General features: G+C 41.7%; 1 pseudogene; it reads right to left on the minus strand.

Annotated features, from left to right (window-relative positions):
* LOC112080712 (spectrin beta chain, non-erythrocytic 1-like) overlaps positions 1 to 12302 on the minus strand; it is a 116471-nt pseudogene extending 104169 nt beyond the window's left edge.
* Positions 12303 to 16174: the final 3872 nt, after the last annotated feature.

Genomic DNA, 16174 nt, shown 5'->3' on the forward strand with positions numbered 1-16174 from the left:
TGAATGCCAAGCGTCACATCTGGAGGAAACCAGGCACTGCTCATCCCCTGGCCAATACCATCCCTACGGTGAAGCATGGTGGTTTTTCAGCGGCAGGGACTAGGAGACAAGTCAGGATCAAGGGGAAAGATGAACGGATTAAAGTACAAAGATATCTTTGATGAAAACCTGCTCCAGAGTGCTCAGGACCTCAGACTGGGGCAAATGTTCACCTTTCAACAGGACAACGACCCTAAGCACACAGCCAAGACAATGCAGGAGTGGCTTCGGGACAAGTTTCTGAATGTCCTTGAGTGGCTCAGCCAGAGTCCGGACTTGAACTTGATCAAACATCTCTGGAGAGACCTGAAAACAGCTGTGCAGTAATGCTCCACATCTGACAGAGCTTTAGAGGATCTGCAGAGAAGAATGTGAGAAAMTCCCCAAATACAGGTGTAGCGTCATACCCAAGAAGACTTGAAGCTATAATCGCTGCCAAAGGTGCTTCAAGGCTGTAACTTAACAAAATGTGGAAAAAGTGAAGGTGTCTGAATACTTTTTGAATGCACTGCATCTCACTAACGAAAACATTTAATGGGTTGTGCTTTATTTTATTGATGACTTGTTATTAATATTTACATACAAATGAACTGTTAAAATGGTAATTATCTAATAATGGCCAAATTATTACTTTTCAGTTCATGTGATGTAAATACTAGCTGAAATACAACTGCCAAATAAAGTATTAACCACAAAGTAAATTTCCCATAAAAAAAAAAAGAAAACACTCCTGGGTGTAACCAATGATATCTTTATCAGCCACTGGAATGAAACAAGATTTACCATGCCTATAAGAGTAGAGAGCCAGTGGGATCAGATAGTGGTGTGGGAAGAGACCAGGGAGGGAGCATCACCACCTCCTTCCTCTGGGTTGTATTATTGGCCAGAGGAGGTGATAGCCACATTCCAGAGAGAGGTCTAAGGCTAGGGCCAGAAACAGATGGCTGATAACGTTGGTTTGTTATCAATACTTTGATAGGTGATAAGTATACATTGTCACAAATTACACACAAATTATATAATCTGGTCCCAAACTGGATTGGGGTCCCAAACTACAGTCGTGGCCAAAAGTTTTGAGAATGGCACAAATATTAATTTTCACAAAGTCTGCTGCCTCAGTTTGTATGATGGCAAATTGCATATACTCCAGAATGTTATGAAGAGTGATCAGATGAATTGCAATTAATTGCAAAGTCCGTCTTTGMCATGCAAATKAACTGAATCCCCCAAAAACATTTCCACTGCATTTCAGCCCTGCCACAAAAGGACCAGCTGACAACATGTCAGTGATTCTCTCGTTAACACAGGTGTGAGTGTTGACGAGGACAAGGCTGGAGATCACTCTGTCATGCTGATTGAGTTTGAATAACAGACTGGAAGCTTCAAAAGGAGGGTGGTGCTTGGAATCATTGTTCTTCCTCTATGAACCATGGTTACCTTCAAGGAAACACGTGCCGTCATCATTGCTTTGCACAAAAAGGGCTTCACAGGCAAGGATATTGCTGCCAGTAAGATTGCACCTAAATCAACCATCTATCTGATCATCAAGAACTTCAAGGAGAGTGGTTCAATTGTTGTGAAGAAAGCTTCAAGGCGCCCAATAAAGTCCAGCAAGCGCCAGGACCGTCTCCTAAAGTGTATTCAGCTGCGGGATCGGGGCACCACCAGTACAGAACTTGCTCAGGAGGCAGGTGTGAGTGCATCTGCACGCACAGTGAGGCAAAGACTTTTGGAGGATGGCCTGGTGTCAAGATGGGCAGCAAAAAAGCCACTTCTCTCCAAGAAAAACATCAGGGACAGACTGATATTCTGCAAAAGGTACAGGGATTGGACTGCTGAGGACTGGGGTAAAGTCATTTTCTCTGATGAATCCCCTTTCCGATTGTTTGGGGCATCCGGAAAAAAGCTTGCCCGGAGAAGACAAGGTGAGCGCTACCATCAGTCCTGTGTCATGCCAACAGTAAAGCATCCTGAGACCATTCATGTGTGGGGTTGCTTCTCAGCCAAGGGAGTGGGCTCACTCACAATTTTGCCTAAGAACACAGCCATGAATAAAGAATCACATCCTCATCAACACATCCTCTGAGAGCAACTTCTCCCAACCATCCAGGAACAGTCTGGTGACAAACAATGCCTTTTCCAGCATGATGGAGCACCTTGCCATAAGGCAAAAGTGATAACTAAGTGGCTCGGGAAACAAAACATCGATATTTTGGGTCCATGGCCAGAAATCTTCCCAGACCTTAATTCCATTGAGAACTTGTGGTCAATCCTCAAGATGTGGGTGGACAAACAAAAACCCACAAATTCTGACAAACTCCAAGCATTGATTATGCAAGAATGGGCTGCCATCAGTCAGGATGTGGCCCAGAAGATAATTGACAGCATGAAAAAGATGGGTCAACATTGCAAACATTGACTCTTTGCATCAACTTCATGTAATTGTCAATAAAAGCCTTTGACACTTATGAAATGCTTGTAATTATACTTCAGTATTCCATAGTAACATCTGACAAAAATATCTAAAGACACTGAAGCAGCAAACTTTGTGGAAATTAATATGTGTCATTCTCAAAACTTTTGGCCATGACTAGATTTGACCAACTCTGATCTAATATAATTTCATGCAATAGCCCTCAAGTAGAAACAAATAGAGCACGCGGAGAAAGCAGCGGTAGAGAGGTAACGTGTGGAATGCAAAGGAGTGACAAACGGTACACCAAATTCCGTGGGTTAAAATTGATTTTGGGTCAAGAGAAACGCCGGGAAAAGGAAAACTATACCAAAAAAAAGTATATGATTACCAACTCTGGTTAGAGCAGCTTTTCCTAAACTCGGTCCTCGGGACCCAAAGGGGTGCACGTTTTTTTGGTTTTGCCCTAACACTACACAGCTGATACAAATGAACAAAGCTTGATGATTAGTTGAATCATCTGTGTAGTGCTAGGGGGAAGAAAAGAAAAAAATGGCACCCCTTGGGGTCCTGAGGACTGAATTTGGGAAACCCTGGGTTAGATGAATATGTATGAACTTTCCAATTTGTAAGTCGCTCCGGATAAGAGCGTCTGCTAAATGACTTAAATGTAAATGTAAATGTAGATTGTCCGCATCAAGATTGTTTGGGGGTTCAATCCCTGGTCGAGTCATACCAAAGACTAAACATGGGACCTAATGCCTTTCTGCTCGGCACTCAGCATTAGAGGGATAGTTTGTGATTTTGGCAATGAGGTGTATGTATCTGCGTGCAGTTTGATGGAAGTTGCTAACTAACATTTGCTCAATTGCTAACTAGCATTAGTACAATGACTGGGAAAGTCTACAGGAACAACTAGCAAACTCTCTCTAACTTCTTTCATACTGGACGCAGATACATAAAAACGATATCCACAAGTTCATCTGACTCTGGGGACGAAGATAAAATCTTATGTGTGTGAACTATCCCTTTAAGGAGATGGATTGGGGCTAAGGCCCTGCGACAGACTAGCATCCTGTCCAGCAGGTGTACTTGTACATCAATCTGCATCATGCTGCAGAAACAGTAGGTAGGCTCCTGCGCCTATGGGCCGTTCTGGCTCAGACAAGGCTTACTTACTTAATAAGCTGGAAAGTGAGGATACCATGCATTTCATTTAACCTTTGTGTGTCTTCCTCCAAATATTCTTGTTTGTATGTCTTCATGAAAATTTGCCAACGAATATCTAAGGGACTTGAACAAATACATGAAAAACGAATTAAGCATCTATCTATACGTTAGAACAACCTCATTTAAAGTTCTGACCTACGTTTAAAAAAATCTAACTAGCCGGCAGTCGTTTCCGCTGTCCGTCAACCCCCGTAGAAAAACAATATGGTAAATATGTATTTGGAGGGTAGACCATTTCAATCTGAACATGACCCATGACAACTTTATGCAACAGGTGGAATTAAGAATCTAAGTTCTATAAGTGACTACCTGTTTGTCTTAGTCAAAATTGTAGGGCTATATATGTTTATGTAACCAGCCCCAGATCCTCACAACCATGCATGTGTGTCTGACGTCTTCTCAAGAAAAACAGATTAATAACTTGCGATCCAAACATTCACGCTAACAAGGCTGTGTATAAGTATCATGTGTTTATACAACTGAAAAGCGGTTTGACCTGGGGCAGATACCTCACTACGGGGTTAGAAGACACGCTTGAGTCAAGCCTGAAAAAAAAGACAAACTGGCAATCCCCAATCCCACAGGTTTCTCCCGTAGACATAAATACATACACTACCGTTCAAAAGTTTGGGGTCACTTAGAAGTGTCCTTGTTTTTGAAAGAAATGCAAATTTTTTGTCCATTAAAATAACACCAAATTGATCAGAAATACAGTGTAGACATTGTTAATGTTGTAAATGACTATTTTAGCTGGAAACAGCTGATTTTTTTATGGAATATCTACATAGGCGTACAGAGGCCCATTATCAGCAACCATCACTCCTGTGTTCCAATGGCACATTGTGTTAGTTAATCCAAGTTTATAATTTTAAAAGGCTAATTGATCATTAAAAAACCCTTTTGCAATTATGTTAGCACAGCTGAAAACTGTTGTCTGCTTCAAGAAGCAATAAACCTGGCCTTCTTTAGACTAGTTGAGTATCTGGAGCGTCAGCATTTGCGGATTCGATTACAGGCTCAAAATGGCCAGAAACAATGAAACTCATCAGTCTCTTCTTGGTCAGAGAAATGAAGGCTATTTCATGCGAGAAATTGCCAAGAAACTGAAAATCTCATACAACGCTGTGTACTACTCCCTTCACAGAACAGTGCAAACTGGCTCTAACCAGAATAGAAAGAGGAGTGTGAGGCCCCGGTGCACAACTGAGCAAGAGGACAAGTACATTAGAGTGTCTAGTTTGAGAAACAGACGCCTCACAAGTCCTCAACTGGCAGCTTCATTAAATAATACCCGCAAAACACCAGTCTCAACATCAACAGTGAAGAGGCGACTCCGGGATGCTGGTCTTCTAGGCAGAGTTCCCCTGTCCAGTGTCTGTGTTCTTTTGCCCATCTTAATCTTTTATTTTTATTGGCCAGTCTGAGATATGTATTTTTCTTTGCAACTCTGCCTAGAAGGTCAATTAACCTTTTAAAATTATAAACTTGGATTAGCTAACACAACGTGCCATTGGAACACAGGAGTGATGGTTGCTGATAATGGGCCTCTGTACGCCTATGTAGATATTCCATAAAAAAATCTATCAACTGTTTCCAGCTACAATAGTCATTTACAACATTAACAATGTCTACACTGTATTTCTGATCAATTTGATGTTATCTTAATTGTCACGACTTCCGGCCGAAGCCGGTTCCTCTCCTTGTTCGGGCGGCGTTCGGCGGTTGACGTCACCAGTCTTCTAGCCATCGCCGATCCACCTTTCATTTTACATTTTGTTTTGTTTTCCCACACACCTGGTTTTTCATTTCCCTCATTAGTTGTTGTGTATTTAACCCTCTGTTCCCCCCATGTCTGTGTGTGTAATTGTTTATTGTCAGGTTGGCACGCTTCCGGCTGGTTTGCGCCGGGTTCTGTTTTATTACCCGTGCTTTGTGGCAGCCGGTACTTTGTACATGATTGTGGTACTTTGTGCTGCCTCACTTGTTCGTTGGGCATTTGTTTTTGTGACGCAATTGCGTTCTGTTATAATAATTGCCTCAGTAAAGTGCTTTGTCCACTCATCTCTGCTCTCCTGCGCCTGACTTCTATGCACCAGCTACACCCACCGTTGACATTAACGGACAAGATTTTTTGCTTTTCCTTCAAAAACAAGGACATTTCTAAGTGACCCCAAACTTTTGAACAGTAGTGTAGATCGATTTACTTTCTAAAAACCTGTTTTCGCTTTGTCATTATGAGGTATTGTGTGTAGATAACAAAATCTGGGAAAAGTAATATGGTCTGAATACTTTCCGAATGCACTGTATCTCCTCTGAATTTCACTAGCATACTTTCAAAACACGGGAGTCTGCTGTGAAGGTCTGGTTGTCATTATACTCTCTCTCTCTCACTCTTATCAGATACTTACGAATCTAGGCCTCATACCCCATTTCTGCCAACTTAAGGCCCCTATGACTACTACTTACCCATTGCTCTTGCTGTCCCTCTTTTGCCATAGTACAATTGTGTGTGTGAGGCACTTCAAGGAATCAGGGATTATCTATTCAGCACATTAATCATATGATAAATGGGGCACACCATTTCAAGAAGTAGATATATGAATATCTGCAGTGGCTGGTACTGAAATTGTTTGAGAGARTAAAGGGAGCCAAGGTGGATGCTGTCCTTCAGCTGTGTWAGCAGCTACAAGCCACATGACATGGAAACTGCACCAGTGGAACTCCAGGTCACGATTTCCTGCTTTCATGGCACCAAGAGACATGGGAAATGGGGGAACACAAGTGATATGAGGTTCATGACACGGGAAATGCATCCTCTTAGAATAACCTCCTCTTTTCCAGAGACTCTTCAACAACTTTCCCCTCCAGGCAAGAGTGATAGACCATGGATAGCGCTGGTCCAGGGAGTTAGTGCTTTTAGGATGTGCACTAACGCCGTTAGACAAGAGCTAGACCACAGACAACAAACAAAGGACAGCATAATGTCATTACAGCTGTAGCACAAATGAAAGCACAAAAAGACACCATTTCCAAGAGACTAGCCCAGCTGCAAAACTAAATTTTGAATGACATGACAAGCCATTGCAAATAAGCTAAAGTTGAACCAGAGTCAGACACATCATTAACTATTTGGTTCTGTACGAGCACTGCTACCAAATGAGATTGATTGATTATATTATATCATTATGTATATTAATCATACAGCCAACATTCAAGACAACTTCTTACTGCAGGGTCAGTCAGAGGAGTGAAATATCGGGTGCAGCCCAGCTGTGCACCCTTGGGCAGGACACTCCATCTGAATTCCTTCAGTTCTCTTGGTTCTAAGCCAGCTGTGCAAATGGCTAATATGTCAAAACAGTAAGTGATCTGAATAAAATACAACTGGGAGCCTGTATCAGCAATGCAAGAAATGCATGTCGCTGTGTAACTCATCCTCACCAAAAACAATACGTAGTACTAATGCTTTTAAGGTGCTATAGGCCCCAACCGAGGTTAGGAAGGACAAAACATCAACCCAACACAGTCTTTGCTGTGCTTCTACCTCACAGGACAGATATTGAATTAGGGCACTTAGGGAGAAATCATGGAAACAAATGTGTGTCAAGTATCCAGGGGAGGAGAATTGRGAAAGAGTAAAACTATTTGGGGCTACTGCTGCTGCGCATGGTTCTCGCCCACTCCCAAGGGGTCTTTGTCATTTCCGCTTGTTCTGTTTGGGCTTAGATAACAGAGAGTACAGTATGCTATCAGCTATTTGGCTTCAGTTATGCTAAACATACCCCCAGTCCAAACATTGGCGTATGTTATGTTCTATTTTCCTTGATCTACTGTTGTTTCCTAAATACTCATAGTATCACTAAATGGATGAAAAGATGGAACTGAATAACACAATGAAAATGACTAAACTATTACTACCAATTTCAAAGGGGGTGACACTCTAGACCCAAACTGTTATACACCTATATCCATCCTGCCCTGCCTTTCTAAAGTCTTCGAAAGCCAAGTTAATAAACAGATCACTGACCATTTCGAATCCCACCGTACCTTCTCCGCTGTGCAATCCAGTTTCCGAGCTGGTCACAGGTGCACCTCAGCCACGCTCAAGGTACTAAACGATGTCATAACCGCCATCGATAAAAGACAGTACTGTGCAGCCGCCTTCATCGCCCTGGCCAAGGCTTTCGATTCTGTCAATCACCACATTCTTATCGGCAGACTCAACAGCCTTGGTTTCTCAAATGACTGCCTCACCTGGTTCAACAACTACTTCTCAGACAGAGTTCAGTGTGTCAAATCGGAGGGCCTGTTGTCCGAATCTCTGGCAGTCTCTATGGGGGTACCACAGGGTTCAATTCTCGGGCCGACTATTTTCTCTGTATATATCAATGACGTTGCTCTGGCTGCAGGTGATTCCCTAATCCACCTCTACGCAGACGACCCCATTCTGTATAYATCTGGCCCTTCTTTGGACACTGTGTTAACTAACCTCCAAACGAGCTTCAGTGCCATACAACACTCCTTCTGTGGCCTCCAACTGCTCTTAAACGCTAGTAAAACCAAATGCATGCTTTTCAACCGTTCGCTGCCCGCACCCTCCCGCCTGACTAGCATCACTACTCTGGACGGTTCTGACTTAGAATATGTGGACAACTACCAAATACCTAGGTGTCTGGTTAGACTGTAAACTCTCCTTCCAGACTCACATTAAACATCTCCAATCCCAAATTAAATCTAGAATCGGCTTCCTATTTCGCAACAAAGCATCCTTCACTCATGCTGCCAAACATACCCTCGTAAAACTGACCATCCTACCAATCCTCAACTTCGGCGATGTCATTTACAAAATAGCCTCCAACACTATACTCAACAAACTGGATGCAGTCTATCACAGTGCCATCCGTTTTATCACCAAAGCCCCTTATACCACCCACCACTGCGACCTGTATGCACTAGTCGGCTGGCCCTCGCTACATATTCGTCGCCAGACCCACTGGCTCCAGGTCATCTATAAGTCTATGCGAGGTAAAGCTCCGCCTGATCTCAGCTCACTGGTCACGATAACAACACCCACCCATAGCACACGTTCCAGCAGGTATATCTCACTGGTCATCCCCAAAGCCAACACCTTCTTTGGCCGCCTTTCCTTCCAGTTCTCTGCTGCAAATGACTGGAACTAATTGCAAAAATCGCTGAAGCTGGAGACTAATATTTCCCTCACTAACTTTAAATATCAGCTATCTGAGCAGCTAACCGATCGCTGCAGCTGTACATAGCCCATCTGTAAATAGCCCACCCAATCTACCTACCTCATCCCCATATTGTTTTTATTTACTTTTCTGCTCTTTTGCGCCCCAGTATTTCTACTTGCACATCATCATCTGCTCATCTATCACTCCTTTGATAATTTGCCAAACTGTAGTTACTTCGCTACTATGGCCTATTTATTGCCTTACCTCCTCATGCCATTTGCACACACTGTATATAGACTTTCTTTTTTTCTATTGTGTTATTGACTGTACGCTTGTTTATTCCATGTGTAACTCTGTGTTGTTGTTTGTGTCGCACTGCTTTGCTTTATCTTGGCCAGGTCGCAGTTGTAAATGAGAACTTGTTCTCAACTAGCTTACCTGGTTAAATAAAGGTGAAATAAAAATAAATAAAATAACAAATAAATTACATCAGCTTAAATGGCCTAGTCTTTGTCTTGCACATTTGTCTTGCACTGGGGAGGCTGCAAGACAAATGGCTCAGTCTCTAGGCATTCTCAGACTTTGGTCCCTAAAACAAGAGTGTCAATTCCTTTTAGCCTAAAAGACACAGCTGTGGAAACTTGCTTGCAATGGCTGCGATGTTTGATGGTCCTACTGAAGGGGAGATGGCCCAAGCATGTCCAAGTTGGCTGACCACTCCCAAAAATGTACATACCATCGACCAAACCATTTTCTTTTGCACATTTACATTTTAGTCAACACTCATATCCAGAGCGACTTACAGGAGCAATTATGCTCAAGGGCACTTCAGCCGATTTTTCACCTAGTCGGCTCAGAGATTCAAACCAGCGATCTTTCGGTTACTGGCCCAATGCTCTTAAACTGCTAGGCTACCAGCCACATGCGCACACACACACAGCGAGGCCGTGTGGTCCTCACCTGTAAAACCCCAGTGGTGGCAGCTGTTCCACACCCTTCCACCCCCCTCCTCTTTTACTGACCATTGCCTGCCCTGATAGAAAACAGGATGCCACCCTCTCCACCACCTATTTCACTATAACACATGCTGTTGTGTCAATTTCAAATACCAGCCCCAAACACACCAGGCATCAGTTTATGTGATGACATTCATTGTCTTTTTAATAATTGATTCTTAAGATGCCTCTCAGATCGGACTTATAAAATATGAGATATCTATCTCAAACAAATAGAAGATTTTAAAAGCAGTTTGGAGTTAAAAGGGCCAGTGGATAAAATGGCTGGTTGCTTACAGTATCTGTGCAGTTTGAGCATGACTGTTTTATCAGTCATTTGACTGGATGAGCAGATAATATAAGAAGAGTTTAGGGAAAATGGAGCCTGAAGGTCAGAGAAATTCAATTCAAGGCAGAATTCTGAAAATAATCTCTCCKTAACACAACTGATTTATTTATTTTGAAACCATCAGGGCACATATAAATAACTGTTCCACTGCTCCCTGAACAGATGATACTCATTGAAAGGGCTACCTTGGTTTTATGCACCTGCTACACAGTGAACTCAATTGACATGAGAAGCTAATGCAGTCATGCGCTCAAAGGCTGTTAATGAAACAAGGTTGGTGTAACTGCACAGAGACTGAGAGGGGAAGGCAGACACTAGGTCTGCATACAGAAAATGGTCTTAAGAAAAGAGCCTGATCCATCAAGCAAAACCTAATAGGAAAATGCACCAGAGTGCCAAACTTAAATGGCACTATGCCATAGCAAGCCTGATCAAACACACTTCCGGAGAACCATTAAAACCCCAAATAACTTGAACCAAACATATCCCTCAAGCCTTGTTGTTTAGAAAAAGTATTGATTCAGTAATATCAAGTCCCATAGAATACCCACAGTGTAACTAAATTGCAGGTCTTTAGAGTTATTAAAAATCCTTTAAATCCTATGCCACCTTTAACCGTGCATGTGTTCCTTTGATTTTCACAATGGATATTTCACAMCTTCAGTTCCCACTGTGGCTGACATAACTTTTGTTAGGTAGGATAGATAGGCCTACCAGGTAAGCTAACATGCCACCACTGGAACTAGGAAGTTATTGACTTCATTCATTGGACTGGTTGCTTGAAAAATAGATGCTTGTAGTAACTTCGGCCTATAGCTTCACTACCATAGAACCGAGTATTTGGCTCAGCAGAATCCCTTTGTTTAACTTACTCATCTCCCTCATTGCTCGCATTTTAAATGTTGTTTGAGTCCTTCTGTGACTAGGACATTGAGGACTCGACTCGACCAGGTCGCATTAGTGCTGCAACGCTGGACTGGTTTTATGCTGAAGAGTCCTCGGCATCACGACAAGAAGGCCACATGTAGCATCAACCGCAAAGATGTACAGTCCACCAAATAAAAACTATATTGGAGACACAAACAACATGTTGATGAGATACATGTAAAGTATTTGGTCATTAGCACATACTAAAGAAAACCATGTAGGTGATGCTTCATGTCTTTGAAGTTATGTTTTGAGGAGGAGCCGAACACTTGCGTATTGCTAGTTACTGTATCATCATCGCATCAAGCAATGACAGATTTTAGCTGCCAATGTAACATTAGCCAACAGCGGCCATTTCAACTACCGATACACTTCACCTAAAAGGAGTAATGTTGTCTATATCAATAACCCAAAATCATCTATCATTACCAACTACGCACCACGTAAAACAAGGACCATAAAATAGTGGATTTGTTGTTATTGTGCACGACCTAACACTCACATCCTGTCAATGCCACAGTTAGCCTGTCTTTTGAACTGTACAGAATAAACAAACCAGCTAATCATTGCCCTAGCAGCATCACCACCGGCTACCTTCCGCGCAGCGCCACAGATCCGCACGACCACGCCTGTTTGCGTCCATTCTACTGTGCGGTTATTCCACCCATAATGGAAGTCACAGAACAACATGGAAATTGATATCAGACACTATACAAATGAAATATTATCCAAATTGCGCATAATGTATAAGATAGGCCTTTAAATAAAGCTATTTCTGATATGAGCAGTAGGCCTACAACATCAACATGTCTAATGATTTTAATAGCATAGGCCTATAGAAAAACAAAGACCGACAAAAACATAATTTCAATCGTATGTCTATATACGTGATTCACGATTTCATATTCTTAATTTCACAATTTCCCATCACCTCACAGTAAATGTAGGTAACCTATTTGCTTTGTAGCCAACCCGTGGAACTGAGATTGTCTAACCTCGGCCCTAATTACATTATAACTGGCAATGTGATGAGATAAACTCGTCTGTTTGAAACAACACATTTAATTGACTTACCAATCAAATAATGAGGAACGAACTTCACCGCCTGGAGAGTCCGCAACGGGCAAACGAGAGGCTGGGCAACAAGAGATGGGAATGACTGGGAGAATCCGCACTGCCGCCCACAGTCCACCAAAAAGTGTAACGCTGCACTGAATTTCGAAGGGGCGGGGATTATAGAGACTGAAGTAAACCTATCAGAGGCTACACTAAATACAACAATTGGAATATTTGTTATAGATTATATTAAAAACATAAATTAAATATGACATAGTCTAGCCTACATCAACATACAGTTGAAGTTGGAAGTTTACATACACTTAGGTTGCAGTCATTTAAAACTTGTTTTTCAACCACTCCACAAATGTGTTGTTAACAAACTATAGTTTTGGCAAATCGGTTAGGACATCTACTTTGTGCATGACATAGGTAATTTTTCAAACAATTGTTTACAGACAGATTATTTCACTTATAATTCACTGTATCATAATTCCAGTGGGTCAGAATTTTACATACACTAAATTGACTGTGCCTTTAAACAGCTTGGAAAATTCCAGAAAATGATGTCATGGATTTAGAAGCTTCTGATAGGCTAATTGACATAATTTGAGTCAATCGGAGATGTACCTATGGATGTATTACAAGGTCTACCTTCAAACTCACTGCCTCTTTGCTTGACATCATGGGGAAATCAAAAGAAATCAGCCAAGACCTCAGAAAAAACATTTGTAGACCTCCAAGTCTGGTTCATCCTTGGGAGCAATTTCCAAATGCCTGAAGGTACCACGTTCATCTATACAAACAATAGTTTGCAAGTATAAACACCATGGGACCACGCAGCTGTCATACCTCTCAGGAAGGAGACACGTTCTGTCTCCTAGAGATGAACGTACTTTGGTGTGAAAAGTGCAAATCGATCCCAGAACATCAGCAAAGGACCTTGTGAAGATGCTGGAGGAAACAGGTACTAAAGTATCTATATCCACAGTAAAACGAGTCCTATATCGACATAACCTGAAAGGCTGCTCTGCAAGGAAGAAGCCACTGCTCCAAAACCGCCATAAAAAAAGCCAGACTACGGTTTGCAACTGCACATGGGGACAAAGATTGTGCTTTTTGGAGAAATGTCCTCTGGTCTGATGAAACAAAAATAGAACTGTTTGGCCATAATGACCATCGTTATGTTTGTAGGAAAAAGGGGGATGCTTGCAGCACCATCCCAACTGTGAAGCACAGGGGTGGCAGCATCATGTTGAGGGGGTGCTTTGCTGCAGGAGGGACTGGTGCACTTCACAAAATAGATGGCATCATGAGGAAAGAAAATGATGTGGATATAATGAAGCAACATCTCAAGACATCAGTCAGGAAGTTAAAGCTTGGTCGCAAATGGGTCTTCCAAATGGACAATGACCCCAAGCATACTTTCAAAGTTGTGATGAAATGGCTTAAGGACAACAAAGTCAAGGTATTGGAGTGGCGATCACAAAGACGTGAACTCAATCTCAATTTTCTACACTACAATTGTACATGTGAAAAGTTTACCTKAAATATTCTCATTTCAGTCATTGCTTGTAGATGGACAGGGTATGTCATGATTCTGACAGGCCCTCATTTTGTTCATCCATTGTGAACACTTATCAATAGTGCGTTGCAGCCATATACAGGAGGTCATAATGGATCTTCAGAAGGACCTCTGATCTACAGTCCCTTCAGAAAGTATTCATACCCCTTAACTTATGTTTTTGTGTTACAGCCTGAAATCAAAATTGATTAAATACGATTTGTTTTCTCTCACCCATCTATACACAATATCGCATATTCACAAAGTGAAAACATGTTTTTTTTTTTTTTTGTAAATTTCTTGAAAATGAAATACAGAAATATCTCATATACATACAGTAGCCCTGGGTCAATAGTTTGTAGAATCACCTTTGGTGGCGATTACAGCTGAGCTTTGCACACCTAGATTGTGCAATATTTGCCCATTATTCTATTGAAAATTCTTCAAGCTCTGTCAAGTTTATTGTTGTTCATTGCTAGACAGCCATTTTCAAGTSGATTTAAGACAAAACTATAACTAGGTCACTCAGGAACATTCAATGTCAATTGGTAAGCAACTCCAGTGTAGATTTGGCCCTGTGTTTTAGGTTATTGTCCTGCTGAAAGATGATTTCACCTGCTAGTGTCTGTTGGAAAGCAGACTGAACCAGGTTTTCCTCTAGGATTTTGCCTGTGTTTATAGCTGTATTCAGTCTCTTTTTATCCTAAAAAACTCCTTAGTCCTTGCCAATGACCAGGATACCCATAACATGAAGCAGCTACCACCATGCTTGAAAATATGAAGAATCACCATTGGCCTTATGGTGAAATCCCTGAGCAGTTTCTTTCCTCTCCGGCAACTGAGTTAGGATGGACGCCTGTACACCATCCAAAGTATAATTCATAACTTGCTCAAAGGGATATTCAGCGTCTGCTTTTTCTATTATTTCACATTTTGTGTCTTTGTGAGGCATTGAAAATTGAGGGACCTTACAATTATCTGTATGTGTGGGGTACAGAGATGGGGTAGTCATTGAACACGGAATGAGTCCATGCAACTTATTATGCAATGTGTTAAGCACATTTTTAATACTGAACTTATTTAGGCTTGCCATAACAAAGGGGTTGAATACTTATTGACTCAAGACATTTCAAGTATTCATTTTTTAAATTAATTTCTGAAATATATAAATTCCACTTTGACATTATGGAGTATTGTGTGTAGATCAGTGACACAAAATCTAAAATTAAAACATTTTAAATTCAGGCTGTAACACAACAAAATGTGGAAAACGTAAAGGGGTGTGATTACTTTCTGAAGGCACTGTACTTTAGGGTGAAGATGGGCATCAATAGAAAATGGGAACTGAACCAGCAGCTGGAGGGCTGCTGATCTCTTAATCCCAGGTACAAACCACCAACTTTGTGCCCTTGAGCAAGGCACTTCACACCAAAATTGCTCTCCATCCAGGGGCGCTGACCCTGGGCCTCTCAACATGTGTGTGTGTCTGGGGGTATTGGGGAAAAGGTATACATTAATCTTCTAACCATCTTCTAAAATACTTATTCCTCTATTCTATTATTCTACACAAGTGTACTGAAACCTGATATAGATCCATCACCTGATGCAGATCCATCATTCTATCTAAATGCAGAAAACTGGTGTGGGCTTCATCATGAGGACTATGAAAAACGATTAGATAGCTCACAAAAGCTGTATTCTCTGATTTCAACGTGGTCTTTTTTTCATAAATTGGGTGCTGGCAAAGTATATTCAATTTGCTAAATGTTGTAAATATAGTCTGTTAATTTTAACACTCCAGTACATCAATCACAATCTATAGCCCCAATAGCCAAAGTAGTCACATTTTAATTCGTTTTTCAGACAAACATTCTAAAGTCAAACAACCTAATACTTTGGATAGTGCCGGCATAAGCRACATCAAATCAAATCAATTTATATAGCCCTTCTTACATCAGCTGATATCTCAAAGTGCTGTACAGAAACCCAGCCTAAAACCCCAAACAGCAAGCAATGCAGATGTAGAAGCACGGTGGCTAGGAAAAACTCCCTAGAAAAGTCCAAAACCTAGGAAGAAACCTAGAGATGAACCAGGCTGTGCCGGGTGGAGAACAGAACATGGCCAAGAWGTTCAAATGTTCATAAATGACCAGCATGGTCAGATAATAATAATCACAGTAGTTGTCGAGGGTGCAGCAAGTCAGCACCTCAGGAGTAAATGTCAGTTGGCTTTTCATAGCCGATCATTGAAAGTATCTCTACCGCTCCTGCTGTCTCTAGAGAGTTGAAAACAGCAGGTCTGGGACAGGTAGCACGTCCGGGGAACAGGCCAGGGTTCCATAGCCGCAGGTAGAACAGTTGAAACTGGAGCAGCAGCATGGTCAGGTGGACTGGGGACAGCAAGGCGTC

The sequence above is a fragment of the Salvelinus sp. IW2-2015 genome, unplaced genomic scaffold (genome assembly GCF_002910315.2).
Source record: "Salvelinus sp. IW2-2015 unplaced genomic scaffold, ASM291031v2 Un_scaffold16448, whole genome shotgun sequence".
Lineage (NCBI taxonomy): Eukaryota > Metazoa > Chordata > Actinopteri > Salmoniformes > Salmonidae > Salvelinus > Salvelinus sp. IW2-2015.